This window comes from Lagenorhynchus albirostris, chromosome 6, assembly GCF_949774975.1.
Source record: "Lagenorhynchus albirostris chromosome 6, mLagAlb1.1, whole genome shotgun sequence".
Classification (NCBI taxonomy): domain Eukaryota; kingdom Metazoa; phylum Chordata; class Mammalia; order Artiodactyla; family Delphinidae; genus Lagenorhynchus; species Lagenorhynchus albirostris.
Genome location: NC_083100.1, coordinates 110,781,603 through 110,798,166, shown reverse-complemented (window position 1 = coordinate 110,798,166; position 16,564 = coordinate 110,781,603). Strand labels below are relative to the sequence as shown.

The 16,564-nt window shown below is 36.1% G+C and overlaps 1 pseudogene; it reads right to left on the bottom strand.

Annotated features, from left to right (window-relative positions):
• Positions 1-5,670: 5,670 nt before the first annotated feature.
• On the bottom strand, positions 5,671-16,362 carry LOC132521560 (serpin B6-like; annotated as a pseudogene).
• Positions 16,363-16,564: the final 202 nt, after the last annotated feature.

The window sequence follows — 16,564 nt, the reverse complement described above, 5'->3', positions numbered from 1 at the left end:
CATATGGATTCTAAGGTACATATCTTGTGTGTGTATGTGTGTGTGTGTGCTTCACAAACATAATTTTTTATTTGCTATGTGGAATAAAGACTGGGGAAGGGAGACACAAAAGTTAGAGACACCACTTAAGAGGGTATTTTATTACAAAGGTACAAAATAATAGGAGAAGGCAGTTACAGAGGTAATTAGGAGAGAAAGCCAATTCAGGAAATTGTGTTTTTTTCTAACTGATAGAATTCCAAGAATTGTGTTTTCTTTTTTAAACATCTTTATTAGAGTATAATTGCTTTACAATGTTGTGTTAGTTACTGCTGTAAAACAAAGTGAATCAGCTATATGTATACATGTAATCCCATATCCCCTCCCTCTTGCGTCTCCCACTTACCCTCCCTATCCCATCCCTCTAGGTGGTCACAATGCAGCAGTTGATCTCCCTGTGCTATGCAGCTCCTTCCCACTAGCTAGCTATTTTACATTTGGTAGTGTATATATGTCAATGTTACTCTCTCACTTGTCTAGGTTACCCTTCCCCCCACCTGTGTCTTCAAGCTCAGTCTCTACATCTGCATCTTTATTCCTGTCCTCCCCTTAGGTTCATCAGAACCATTTTGTTTCTTTAGATTCCATATATATGTGTTACCATACAGCATTTTTTTTTCTCTGTCTGACTTACTTCCCTCTGTATGACAGACACTAGGTCCATCAACTTCACTACAAGTAACTCAAGTTCATTTCTTTTTATGGCTGAGCAATATTCCATTGTATATATGTGCCACACCTTCTTTCTCCATTCATCTGTCAATGGACACTTAGGTTGCTTCCCTGTCCTGGCTATTGTAAATAGTGCTGCAGTGAACATTGTGGTACATGTCTCTTTTTGAATGATGGTTCTCTCAGGGTATATGGCCAGTAGTGGGATTGCTGGGTCATATGGAAGTTCTATTTTTAGTTCTCTAAGGAACCTCCATACTGTTCTCCATAGTTGCTGTACCAATTTACATTCCCACCAAGAGAGAAAGAGGGTTCCCTTTTCTCCACACCCTCTCCAGAATTTATTGTTTGTAGATTTTTTGATGATGGACATCCTGACCGGGGTGGGGTGATACCTCACTGTAGTTTTGATTTGCATTTCTCTAATGATTATTGATGTTGAGCATCCTTTCATGTGTTTGTTGGCAATCTGTATATCTTCTTTGGAGAAATGTCTGTTTAGGTCTTCTTCCCATTTTTGGATTGGGTTGTTTGGTTTTTTGATATTGAGCTGCATGAGCTGCTTGTAAATTTTGGAGATTAATCTTTTGTCAGTTGCTTCATTTGCAAATATTTTCTCCCATTCTGAGGTTTGCCTTTTTGTCTTGTTTATAGTTTCCTTTGCTGTGCAAAAACTTTTAAGTTTCATTAGGTCCCATTTGTTTATTTTGGTTTTTATTTCCATTTCTCTAGGAGGTGGGTCGAAAAGGATCTTGCTGTGATTTATGTCATAGAGTGTTCTTCTTATGTTTTCCTCTAACAGTTTTATAGTGTCTGGCCTTACATTGAGATCTTTAATCCATTTTGAGTTTATTTTTGTACATGGTGTTAGGGAGCATTGTAATTTCATTATTTTACATGTAGTTGTCCAGTTTTCCCAGCACCACTTATTGAAGAGGCTGTCTTTTCTCCATTGTATATCTTTGCCTCTTTATCAAATATAAGGTGACCATATGTGCATGGGTTTATCTCTGTCCTTTCTATCCTGTTCGATTGATCTGTAATTCTGTTTTTGTGCCAGTACCATACTGTCTTGATTACTGTAGCTTTGTAGTATAGTCTGAAGTACAGGAGCCTGATTCCTCCAGCTATGTTTTTCTTTCTCAAGATTGCTTTGGCTATTTGGGTTCTTTTGTGTTTCCATAAAAACTGTGAAATTTTTTGTTCTTGTTCTATGAAAGATTCCGCTGGTAGTTTGATAGGGATTGCATTGAATCTGTAGATTGCTTTGGGTAGTGTAGTCATCTTCACAATGTTGATTCTTCCAATCCACGAACATGGTATATCTCTCCATCTGTTTGTATCATCTTTAATTTCTTTCATCAGTGTCTTATTTTTCTGCATACAGGTCTTTTGTTTTCTTAGGTAGGTTTATTCCTAGGTTTTTGATTCTTTTTGTTGCAGTGGTAAAGAGGAATGTTTCCTTAATTTTTGTTTCATTTTATTCATCATTATTGTATAGGAATGCAAAAGATTTCTGTACATTAATTTTGCATCCTGCTACTTTACCAAATTCTTTGATTAGCTCTAGTAGTTTTCTGTAGCATCTTTATGGTTCTCCATGTAGAGTAGCATGTCATCTGCAAACAATGACAGTTTTACTCCTTTCTGATTTGGATTCCTTTTATTTCTTTTTCTTCTCTGATTGCTGTGGCTAAAACTTCCAAAACTATGTTGAATAATAGCAGTGAGAGTGGGCAAACTTGTCTTGTTCCTGATCTTAGATGTAATGGTTTAAGTTTTTCACCATTGAGAACAATGTTAGCTGTGGGTTGTCATATATGGCTTTTATTATGTTGAGGTATGTTCCCTCTATGCCTACTTTCTTGAGGGTTTTTATCATAAATGGGTGTTGAATTTTGTCAAAAGCTTTTCTACATCTATTGAGATGATCATATACTTTTTATCCTTAAATTTGTTAATATGGTGTGTCACATTGATTGATTTGCTTATATTGAAGAATCCTTGCATTCCTGGAATAAACCTCACTTGATCATGGTGTATGACCCTTTTAATGTGCTGTTGGATTCTCTTTGCTAGTATTTTGTTGAGCATTTTTGCATCTATGTTCATCAGTGATATTGGCCTATAGTTTTCTTTTTTTTGTTACCTCTTTGTCTGGTTTTGGTATCAAGATGATGGTGGTCATGTGGAATCAGTTTGGGAGTGTTCCTCCCTCTGTTATACTTTGGAAGAGTTTGAGAAGGATAAGTGTTAGCTCTTCTCTAAATGTTTGATAGAATACGCCTGTGAAGCCATCTTTTCCTGGGCTTTTGTTTGTTGGAAGATTTTTAATCACAGTCTCCATTTCAGTGCTTGTGATTTTTCTGTTTATATTTTCTCTTTTTCCTGGTTCAGTCTCAGAAGTTTGTGCTTTTGTAAGAATTTGTGCATTTCTTCCAGCTTGTCATTTTTATTGGCATATAGTTGCTTGTAGTAATCTCTCATGATCCTTTGTATTTCTGCAATGTCAGTTGTTACTTCTGCTTTTTCATTTCTAATTCTGTGGATTTGAGTCTTCTCCTTTTTTGTCTTGATAAATCTGGCTAATGGTTTATCAATTTTATGTATCTTCTCAAAGAACCAGCTGTTAGTTTTTTTCATCTTTGCTGTTGTTTCCTTCATTCCTTTTTCATTTATTTCTCATCTGATCTTTTTGATTTCTTTCCTTCTGCTATATTTGGGTTTTGTTGTTTTTGTTCTTTTTTCTCTAATTGCTTTAGGTGTAAGTTTAGGTTGTTTATTTGAGATGTTTCTTGTTCCTTGAGCTAGTATTGTATTGCAATAAAGTTCCCTCTTAGAACTGCTTTTGCTGCATCCCATAGGTTTTGGATCATCGTATTTTCATTGTCATTTGTTTCTAGGTATTCTTTGATTTCCTCTTTGATTTCTTCAGTTACCTCTTGGCTGTTTAGTAGTGTATTGTTTAGCCTCCATGTATTTGCATTTTTTACAGATTTTTTCTTATAATTGATATCTAGTCTCATAGCATTGTGATTGGAAAAGGTACTTGATATGATTTCAATTTCCTTAAATTTATCAAAGCTTGTTTTGTGACCCAAGATATGGTCTATCCTGGAGAATGTTCCATGAACCCTTGAGAAGAAATTGTATTCTGTTGTTTTGGATGGAATGTCCTATAAATATCTATTAAGTCCATCTTGTTTTATGTGTCACTTTATGATTGTGTTTCCTTATTTATTTTCATTTTGGATGATCTGTCCATTAGTGAAAGTGAGATGTTAAAAGTCCCCTACTATGATTGTGTTGCTGTCAATTTCCCCTTTTATGGCTTTTGCCTTATGTATTGTGGTTCTCCTATGGCGGGTGCATAAATTTTTACAATTTTTATATCTTCTTCTTGGATTGATCCCTTGATCATTACATAGTGTCCTTCTTTGTACCCTGTAATAGTCTTTATTTTAATGTCTATTTTGTCTGATATGAGAATTGCTACTCCAGCTTTCTTTTGATTTCCATTTGCATGGAATGTCTTTTCCATGCCCTTAGTTTCAGTCTGTAGGTGTCCCTACGTCTGAAGTGGGTTTGTTGTAGACAGCATATATGTGGGTCTTGTTTTTGTATCCATTCAGCCAGTCTATATCTTTTGGTTGGAGCATTTAATCCATTTAAATTTAAGGTATTTATTTGTGGTACGTGGGCCTCTCTCTGTTGTGGCCTCTCCCATTGTGGAGCACAGGCTCTGGACATGCAAGCTCAGTGACCATGGCTCATGGGCCTAGCCGTTCCATGGCATGTGGGATCTTCCCAGACCAGGGCATGAACCCGTGTCCGCTGCATCGGCGGGTGGACTCTCAACCACTGTGCCACCAGGGAAGCCCTTATGGTAATTATTGATATGTATGTTCCTGTTACCATTTTCTTAATTGCTTTGGGTTTGTTTTTGTAGGTCTTTTTCTTCTCTTCTCTTTCCTGCCTAGAGAAGTTCCCTTAGCATTTGTTGTGAAGCTGCATCTTAAATAGAAATAAATGGTCAATTCTAGCCAGAAATGAAGTGAAGTTCTTCATGAAAAAGATAATAATTATGAGTCAAAATCACGACCTGGAATTGGTCACATCTGGAATCTAGTAACCTATGCAATTTTTTATTATTCTCCCAATTAGCTAAACATTGAATCCAGGCTTCAGGACTCACTTTTATCCCAAGCAGTGTAATTAAGTTGTGAAACCTTTCTGCTTTTCTTGGTTTCCTCTGGAATCAAAGCCTTATTCTGACCTCAGTTGTTGATGGGGAGTCCCTGCCCTCTTGTTTCTCCTGTGTCTACTTTATTTCTTCTGTGGATTCCCACCTGGATCCTACTATATGTGGAAAATGATGAGCAATGTTCACTGCCCAAGATGTTCTCACTATTCAGGTTCCGAATGCTGGGATCCTCCAACAACTTGAATTCCTTTAAATGTCTTACTTTGACATAGAATTGAAAAATCTGACTCTATACACCCTGCCCAGCCTCCCCACAACATACCTGAGTTTTGATTACTAGTAAATGTTAAACTAAGAATGGAATCCAGAAATGTGACTTCCAGACTAATGTTCCTTCTCTACTTTTCTTATAACTTCTGATGACTTTTTAGTTATCACCTTTTAATTCCTCTTCCTTTCTCTATTGTTCTGTCCTCTGTATATAATATATGACGTGGTTAAAATATTTATTACAGTATGCATAATATATTTTATATATGAATATGGGTAAATAATTATCTGTATACACTTAAACACACCCATTTTATTTTTAAGTGAATCCACACATGTATTAGTCAGGGCTCTCCAGAGAAACAGAATCACTTATATTTAATTATTTAGATTTTTTTTAAAAAAATTGGACCCTTTATGTTTGGATTGTCACCAAAATCATTTTGGCTTGGAGACACACTGTGAAGTTTCAGAGGAAAAGTGGGTTAGTAGGAGACAGGAGAATGTCTATCAGCTGCACCAACCATTTCCTTATAGGGAAGAAAATCAGCCACACAAAGAATAAAATTGGTTTTGTTGTGCTGGATAAACAAAAGGAAGGGGTGGTCCTCACAGAATCTGGGGATCATTCTTACAGGTGGCATCATCATGATGGCAGCAGTGGTGGCCATTATCTCCATGCCTTCTTCATTGACATTCACGAAGGAACTGTGCAGGACCTTGGGCAGAAAGAGGTCTCTCTTGGATGACACTCCAGAAGAGTTGCCCTGGTCTGCTCCAAGGCATCCATCATTCCCATACTGCAAAGAGCATCCTGCCTGTCCTATTTCTCCACCAGCTTAAATCTCAGGAGGAAACCTTCCACCTCTTCTTCATTCATCATGTCTAGTTTTGTCCATTCTATGATTTTCTTGTAAGTAAGTTATTTTTCCACCCTTTTCCAACTGGTCTTTTCATCTGGAAGCACGATGAACATATTCAGCTACTTGCCAATATGGGGAAGCACCAAAATTTTGGTGAATAGTTCTCCTATATAGGTCTTTTTAAAGGTATATTCCTTAAACATCATTTGCACAGGATTGTCTTCATTCTTGCTGAGTTTCCATTGTCTTTCTTTGGTCTGCACTTTGTTAAGTTGATGAGCCCAGTTTTCTTTGAATTAGATGGCATTCACAGGAATCAGACTAGTCAGAATTAACTGAATTTGGAGACAGCAACTCTATAATTTTACCTTTTAACTTTTGGCTACCCAGGTGTTTATGTGGTTTCTGGACTCCTCTGAAATGTTGCTCAAGTCAACTCTTCCAACTCTGCTTGGTAGAATTTGCAACAGGAAACTCTGAAAGATGAGAGGAAATCACAGGCCTTTTCTCCAAGGAGACTGTTGGCTGCTCTAAGCAAGTAGCGTGTGCAAGTTCTGTTAACCTTGGTGAGGAGTAACTTGAAATCCTGGTGAGCATCTTCACCTCTGCCTCTGCTTTTACTTAAAGAAATGCCTGGGACACCTGGGCTGTGGTTTTTCCACTTGCTCCCATGAAAACTATGACCAGGGCAGAGAAGATGCTCATGGGGTAGAAAAACATGTTTCTCAATATCCATACAAGTCAGAAGTATATTATAATATACTTGTGTATTACATACATATATATTTACATATATGTGTGTGTGTGTGTGTGTGTGTGTGTGTGTGTGTGAGTGTGTGTATCCTTTGGAATAAGGAATTGACTCATATGATTATGGAAACTGAGAAGTCTCAAGATCTGCAGTCACCAAGTTAGAGAACTAGGAGAGCTGATGGTGTAGCTCCAGTCTGAAAGCCAACAGGCTGGAGACCCCACAAGAGAGGATCCAATGTTTCAGTTCCAGGGCAAAGCCAGGAAATGACTGATTTCCCAGTGAAGGCATTCAGGCAGGAGTTTTTCTTACTCAGACTTTTTGTCCTATTCAGGTCTTGTTACTTAGTAAGAGGCTCACCCAAAACGGAAAGGTCAATCTCCTTTACTTAGAGCACTGATTGAAATGCTAATCTCATCCGGAAACACCTTCAGAGACACATCAAGAGTAATGTTTGACCAATTGTCTGGGCACCCTGTGGCTCAGTCAAGTTGACATATAAATTTAGCCATCACAACACATAATTAAATACAATTAATCTTTGTATTCAAATATTTGCCAAGAATATCATTACCTTTATTTAAAAAAATCTTTATAAGCAGATATTATCATTTGAACTAGAAATTGCATACATTGCAGAGAAGAAAATCCTCCACCTCCTGTTCATGTTCCAGGATAAGATGCTTATTTTACATGATTGAAAATTGAAAAAGAGATTCTGGAAGTGGGTCAGTAGAAAATCAGAAAGCCTCCTAAAGTTAAACTCATTTAAAAGTGGGCTAATCATGGTCTTATGGGTCCTCCACCTGCCATACCCCCTCCCCCCGAAACAAGGTTTACTACTGTAATGAGTTTGAGCTTTTTTCCAAATACATTTTTTTTATCAAGAAGAAAAATATTCTACCTTCAGGTGTTTCTCTGAGTGTCATTGTTTCATGTTCTATTTTAATTATCCACTAGATACACTAAAGTGTATTAAAATAAAAGTGAAATGAAATCCCTTTTAAATCAACATGTGGAACAACTCCAGAAATGATTTATAATACATTCATTCATTCTGGGAAGACTTTGCCACATATGGATCTGCCACATGGGATTTTTTATCCCTCAAGCTGTCAACTTTGTTACTAAACCACTGAGACTACGGTTTTTGTCTGAGGCCAAATCTCTCATTCTTTTTCTTTTCTGCAGACCTCTCACTGGCTTCAAAGAAGAGATACAAGGAAGAAGGGCTTTCTTTAGCTCTTGGGAACTGGGGCAGAGGTGTTTTTCAGCATTTAACAATACAAAGAAGGAGAAGAAAAGATGATCATAGCTAACTTTACTGTAGCAACTTATTGCAGGGGAGAAATTGCTACATCAAACAGGAGCTAGATGCTTTCAGGCATTGCTTCCGTACTAATCCTCTCTCTTGAGTACAGATAAGGGAAAAGAGATGTATGGCTGTCATTTTATTCTCTGCTATTATTTAATAGAGACCTTCATCCAAGACAAATGGGATTTTATTAGGTAAAAACTAAGTACAAATGTGAATCATCTGTTCTGGTCTTGTGGAAAGGCTCCTTTTATACTTATTCTAAGCCTTGCTTTCATACTTACTCATTAATTCTGTTGAACTAATGCAACAATCACTTTCTCTGAGTACTGTTAAAATATTATTAGAGTCACAAATTTACACATGGTCTTATTTTCTGAGAGTTCCAAAGTAATGAAACCTAAGACTAGTGCAGAGATTACAAAGAGGGGGCAATTTTCTCTCTTCTTGCACATAGGAAATGTTCAATAAATGTTAGCTGTCATCATTGCTATTATGAATATTAATTGTTATTTGCCCTCTCATTCCCCCATTGAGACCTGTCGGCTATCCCAGTGCCACCACCAAAACACACACACCTGCATACTGGCAGAACAACAACCCACCATTCACATTTACACTCAGAGAAATCCAACTGAAAGATTCCACAATGACCCATTCACAAAGGGGTTAATGTACATCCCTGTACCTGAAGACAAGAAGAATGACATCCTTGCTCACTTCCCAACCATAAGAATACAAGACTAAGAGGGAAAAAAAGGAAAACTTTCAATTTTGTTCCATACTGCCAAGAGGTCCCTGTATGTTGCAAAGGAATAAGCCCAGATTTTTAGAGTCAGAGAGACCTGAGTTTGAATCTCAGTTTCCTGCTTTACTAAATCTGTGATCTGAGTTTAATATACTTGTCTATAAAATGGAGCTAGGGAGAACCTACATCATAAAATATTTCCTGTCCCAACTCATGTCTCAGGGACTTAAAATCAGTAATTATGAAAGGGTCCAGTCTCTGCTAAAAATTTCCATCGATTTTCTTATAATTAAAAGTCAGGAGATTGGGCTAGAAAATCCTCTTCCAAGGTACCTTATGGCACTATGAAATTATGTTATATATAGATTCCTGAAGCTCCTGGTTACATGATAGTCCTTAGTTAGCCTTTGGGAATTACCACAATCTTGACATCAATCTTTTTTTTCCCTAATTTCCCCAGTGATGAAATCTTTTTGCTTTAATTTAATATCTTTGTAGGTTGCCAAAGCTCTGTAGGCTTAAGCTTTGGTATTTTAAGCTTGGGTCTTATGAATTTAAGTACCCTCACCTCATGAGTTACAGCCAAGATAAGCATTCTGCTAGATGCTGGCTATACTCATTCCAACTATCAATATATGCTTAAGAACTGGGGGATAAACATAGAATGGGTTTACAGACCTGTTCTGAGACTATCTCAGTTCAAACCTCCATCAATCCTGCCATTTGCAGTAATATGGATGGACCTAGAGAAGATCATACTGAGTGAAGTAAGTCAGACAGAGAAAGACAAATACCACATGATATCACTAATATGTGGAATCTAATAGATGACACAAATGAACTTATATACAAAACAGAAACAGACTCACAGACATAGAAAACAAATTTATGGTTACCAGGGGGAAGGGGGATGGGAGGAGGGATAAATTAAGAGTTTGGTACTAACATATGCACACTACCATATATAAAATAGATAACCAACAAGGACCTACTATATAGCAGAGGGAACTATACTCAATAATTTGTAATAACCTGTAAGGGAAAAGAATCTGAAAAATAATATATATATGTATAACTGAATCACTTTGCTGTACACCTGAAACTAACACAACATTGTAAATCAACTATACTTGAAAACAAACAAACAAATCAAAAAACTCCATCAATCTTGAGTGGTGAGCCATGCTGCCCTTATGGTTTCTGGGGGTTAATATTAGCTCTGAAAATAGAGGTGGGCAAATTTTGAAAAGTAAAACAAGTATCAGTCTTTCTCTTTATAGTACTGAGCAAGTAGGTTTTATTATTTTAAACTAAACACCCTGGCAACACTTTTCTAAGTTTCTGAAATTAGGTGTTTTTATTGAAGACAATTCCTTCAAAAACACAACTAAGTGCTGTGCTCAGACCACTTGACTTCCTGTTTCATTATTGCTGCTCTTGCAACAATACCAGGCAGCATGGAACACAAGGTATGTCTTATCTCCAGCCCCCACCCCCGGAAGGCCTTTCAAAGACCCTACCCAAGGTCTCTGCCACTGGATACTCAGAATAGCCCAATCTAGAGCTTACCTTATTTTCAAAAATGTAGCCATTGGTTTGTGTATACTTCAAGTTGAATAATAGATATGATCTGTCTTCATGTTTGCTGATCTATCATCACATTAGATCCTTTAATATTGATCATATGTATTTTAAAGTTCCTATGATGGTTCAAAAATTTAGGTGACATCTGGGTCTGCCTTGTTTTCTCTTCATTTTTTTTCTTGTTATTTTGATGGAATTCTGGATATTATGTTCAGATGAATAGTAAAGACCGAGGTAAATAATTTTCTCATCCACCTTCTCTCTATGTGGGCATTTGAATCTCTTTATTCAGTATTTTAGCTGGATTTGGGACTTGTTTTTCTACCTTCAGGGCACCACAGATTTCAAACATCTACAGGGTTGGGATGAAAGTATGTAATGCTTAGAGTGGGACCTGGGGCTCCATAATATAGTTTTTTGAGAATTGTATTACCATCCTCAGCTGTTGACTGCCCTTGCGTACCTGCTCCATGGGTGTTCCCTTTACTCTACTGCCCCTGTACTAGCACTAGCCTACTTCTGCTTATAACTTTGTATCAAGTTATACAGAGGGAGTGTTCTTGCTTGGTTCTACAGTTCCAATCTCAGTCTTAGAGAGGTCTTGTGATCTTGGACTACAGGAGTAAGAATTTTTCAGTGTTTCTTCCCCTTTATTGTAGCCAGAGTCTGCCTAGTGTTTGGGAAGGGGGGTGGTTTTGAAGGGAAAGAGTTTCCTGACCTTCACCCTGTAGTATTTATAATTGATAGTTGACTTATCTTTGTGTCATGCAGAATCATGTACTCCATAGATTTTCTCATTTCCACGTCCAGTGGCAGAGAGATTCTTTTTTCCTCTTTTAGTCGTCTATGTTTGCTTGGGCCTTGGGAGCTGGAAGATTTCCTGCCCCTTCCCCACCAGCTTAAGTCTTTTGATTAATATAAGAGAAGGACATGGGGAAGAGTGGGATTTGGGTTCTGTAAGTCACTAGAGGGCTCTCAGCAGGTCTTCCATTCTGCCCTCAAACATTCTCTTGAATAGCCAGTGGAGGCCAATGTAACATAGTTCATGTGTGAATATAGACACCCCTTGGGTTCAGTGTTCTCAGTTATTCTAACCTGTCATGCCAGCCCATAATAAACTTACAAGAAATCATTAAAATTGTGGCTGTTTTATTTTTACCTATTTTTACAGCAGCCACCTCTTTCTTTTGTGCTCTGTCAACAGGGAAACAATTTGGTGTCCCATGTCTCCTTGTATAGGTCTAGCACTCTTTAGAACTTAATGCAGTTTGTTGCCCTGTAGACTCAACTCTCTAATGGATTTAAGGAAAACTGTAATTTTTTTAATGGATAGGGTAGGAGCAATGTTGTCTTGTGGGTTCCTACATTGTAAGCAGAAATGGAACTCTATATTGAAGTACTCTAATGTCAATTTCAGAAAATAAAATAGGTAAACTTTTAATTTCTAAAATATCTATGCTGTTTATCTTTGGATTTATGTTTCAGATTAGTTGATGCCTTTTGCAATCAGAGACATTAGAGGCACAGACATGACTGGCATTTTTCTAAGTTAAAGAAATTGAGAGTTTGAATTCCGCTCATCTCCTTGAACTTGTTTTCAAATACTCGTCATGTCCATAACTTGTCATAGAAGTTCTTAAAGGGAATACTTTTCTGATGTGGATTCTTATTTTTAACTTTTTCTTATTGTGGTAAAAATACGTAGGATGAGGTTCACCCACTTAATAAAATATTAAATGTACAGCACATTATTAACTATACATACAATATTGTACTGTTGACCTCTAGAACTTTTCATCTTGCATCACTGAAATGCATCTCCCCATTTCCTTCACCCCCCAGCCCTGGGAAGCCACCATTCTACTTTCTGCTTTTAACGATTCTGACTATCTTAGAGACCTCATATAACTGAATCATGCAGTATTTGTCCTTCTCCTACTTGCTAATTTCATTTAGCATAATGTCCTCAACATGGATGAGACTTGAAGACATTATTTCAAACTTTTGATCACAATCCATAGTCCTAACAGTACCACAATATTCATCTATCTTACGCGAGAGAAAATTGGCTGTTAAAACCAAGTATTACTTATGGTATTAAAAGTTGAATAAAACCACAAAATAAAATAAGAAAAATGCATTCTTGTTTCTTCAGTCAAGACTTTATTGTTGCTGCTGTTAAGTAAATCTTCCTATTTCATCTTGTATCAAGTAATCCCTACAATATAGTGAACAATGACACAATAGGGGAATTAACACAACTGAAAATAGTTCTTAAGCATCTTAGCAAGGATAAAGCCACATAGAAATCGCAGGTCGCAGGCAATTGCAACAATAGTTAAATTGGTGGTCAAAAAGAAAAATGAGTCAGAGAACAGAATACCGAGAGAGGAAAATCCAAACTTCTAAACTCCTGAAATTGGTAGCATCAAAATGCGCCCCAACTGGAAGTAATTATAGTTAAAATTCATTGGCCTGACATAATCACCTGTTTCACATCATTATTTCTTCCAAATAAACAAGTAGAGCAGATATTAGTTTGATGCAATGTAATATGAACAAGATTTGGAGTCATCAACCACGATTTAAATCTTGTACTCAGTTGTTCCATGACTTTGGATCACTTAGTTACTCACTTTGTTAATCTTGGTTTATTCATCTGTAAACTAGGTGCTAGTATCTAATTCCCAGGGTGTAAAGATTAAAGAAATGTATATAGATGTATAATGTATATAGCACAGTTCCAATCACATAGAAAGTATCAATTTTCTTTGTCTAATCTTGTAAAAGTTTTCACAGGACTTTGCAGTGCTTTATCCTTCTGCCTTCTTTTAAAACCAAGAGGCACTTGACATTGGTTCACCTTGGAATGACTCAGCATCATCAGATAAATTCTCCCTGCTTTTAAGTCCTCTATCAATTACTGTCAGTGTAATTCAAGGGACAATTAATCACTTACTACTTATGAAACCTCTTCTCTTGCTGTCTTATGGCTAATCAGCAGCCTGATTTTCAAATTAACTGTTGGTGACTTTCTCTACCCCTTAATATGTAAGCACCTTGAAAGCTGAGAGTGCCTTTAAGTTTTTCTCTTTCCAATAAAGTTTTAGCAAATACAGTAAATTGGAAAGTTGTCATGTTTTTGAAAATAAAGCATACTTGTACAAATCTATATTTAGTAAGACATTCAAGGGTCCCATTTATTTATATGGTTTGCCCCTGCACTGAATATTCTCATTCAACTATGCGTTTATAGCATTTAACATTTTCTGTCATTGTGTGTACGTTAATGTGTCTGTTTCAAGTAGTCTCTCTCCACTCAGCTTCAGGATTTCTAAATTGCTCCCTACTGTAACAAATCGACTTACATATCAGTGAATTTCCTTTATTACAACTTGAAGCTAACAAATTCTGTCTGGTGACCCAAAAAGTCTGCCAACCAAACAGGTAGATATGCTCTGTGGAAATAGTTTTTCTTAGTACCACATAGGACTTACATTATAGATTCATTTTCTGTATGAGATTTACATCATTGTTTGTCAAAACGTAGTACTTCATTGAATGATTCAGAAGGATCGTTAAAAGTATAGATTCCTCAGACATACTTAAATATTCTGATTAATGGAATAATATATAATAATAATAGTAATTATATAGTTGCAACTGCCAACTAAGAAACCACAGACAACTCAAAGTTTGATAATTTTTATGGACTTAGTGTTTATGGTGACAACCTACATTCCCTTTCCCACACCTCATATATTTCCTGCTTCTTCCTCTTGATTGCAAATTTCAGTGAGATCGTCCTTGCATGAATGATAACCTGTCAATTGTGAAGTTTTGATTAGAGAGATTAAAGGAAAGGTTAAAAAAAGAAGATGACACATAAATAACAGATAAGTTTCTTGCTACTTCCCTCTATGGGGCACTAATTCATTTATTTGTTTATTTTTTTAAAAAATTACTTATTGTATTTGTAGATTTACATTTATTTTTCACTCATAATACATATTTATATATTTGTTGATTTCTTTGTCAGGCCCTATGTCATGCTCTTCTCTATAGGTTTTCCTAACATTTTTCTGTCCTTAATATATTCTGGGTAAGCATATATATACATGTACCTGCAAACACACACACACACACAGCCCACAGCATTTGAAGTCCATGCTCTATACACATTTTAAGCCAAAGATTTTATTTTATACATCTCTATAACTCCATTCAAATCTCACAAAAATTCTCATTTCAGATGGGAATTCAGTGTGGAAACTGAGATAAGTAAAATAAAGTTACCCAGTGTCACTCAGCTAGAATTTATCAGAACAAATCAGAACAAAAATTTAACACAGGATTATCTTTGCCCAAATCTATGCTATTAACTTTTAACTCCTCAGAAAAACCTAAGACTTCTAGAATTTCTCCTCTACATATTATGAGCAACTCCTAAATAATAATTTATATTACCCATGGCATCAATAAACAAAAAATAAATTGATGCATGTTGGTAAGAGACTGTAATGCTATCTGGTTTCTGACAGCTACATTCCTGTGTATTGGAAGGAGAAGGAATTAAATTGTTAAAAAACTAAGCCTATTGCTAGGGTAATTTTTATATATAAAAATAAAATGTAATAGTAAATAAATATTTATATTTAACATATACTCCAATCACTGATCTTGTACTTTCTTGCCACTTCTCACAAAAAGTATTTTATGAGTACTAATAATGGTGGTGATCTTTTTTGTAGAGAAACAATTCCCTTCGAAGCTGGTTTATAGGCAACAGAGATTAAGTAGATGGAGAAAGAAACTTAGAGGAAATCTTAGAGTCATATGCTTTGACAGTCAAGTGGAATATAGGACATTAACACAAGTTATGTCCTAACATGATTGAATTATGACAAATTCAAAAAATTCAAATCCATATAGGCACACACACATTGAGAGAGAGAGACACAGACAGAGACAGAAACAGAGAGAGTGGGATGCCTAGCTATATAAAAGAAAATTCAAGGATGATATAACATTACAATTTTATATGTATGTCAGTGTCTTCATGCTCCCAAATCTGTTCTCTTTGTCTTTGCATGAAATAAACTCCCTTTAACATTTGCCTGATTAACTCCTGCCCATCCTTCAACAAACAGTTCAACAGCTCAGTGTTCACCTTTTTCAAGAGGATTTTCAAAATCCCTAAGTTTCTTTTCCTATGAGTTTGGAGCAGTGGATATGTTTGCAGCCATCATGTAATTACTAATTAGGACAGTTGCCTGATACAGACCATTTATACATCAGATATTGTCTACCATACCCTGACTAATATTAGAGTCAGAATTATCTTAGAATTATCTCTGTGCTTCTCATCTTCATGACTGTAAGTTCCCAGAGGATGGGGACTTTCTGATTTTACTAAGAATAGTGCACAAAATGGGTAATCCTAAAGATTTGTTTGAAATAGACTAACATAAGGAAACTAACATGTTTGTAGACTTGAATTTTAAAGTATTTCCTATATATATCCCATGTGCTCTGGTGGTTGATTACACACACACAACTACAAAAGAAAACAAAACAAAACAACAACACATGTCCATTTCCCTGTACAGATTTAAACTATTTCCAAACTAGTTCCAATAAAAATAGAAATTGCCCTAATAAACCTGGAGAGAAATTAGTCCTTCTACTTATTAGTGCTACTCCTTACTAAGTTTTGTTCTATTTTTTTTAAGATGGCAAAAATTTTCAAATTTTTGCCCAATAAAATCCCCCAAAGGTGGAGAGGTATTTTTGTGTGTATTTTGTGAAATTAAATAACATATCCAAAAGAACAGTTAACCAATGGAAGGAACAGAAATATGGTCAGAGTTTTGCAGCATCTCATCACTTGGTAAAATACCTGACAATTCTATACATCGTTAGCCATACATGTTGTTTGCTTTCCTTTGTTTAAATGAAACACAGCCCAAAACAAAACTTCAAATATTTTTTCCCTTTTTCTTTGCTTTGTTTAGTTTGTGGTAAAAGTGTGCCTCTTTTGAAACATTATGATGCTAGATGATACTTTGTGGAAAATCAACCCTCCCTGGACGTGGAGAATCTAAACTTTGGATTATTG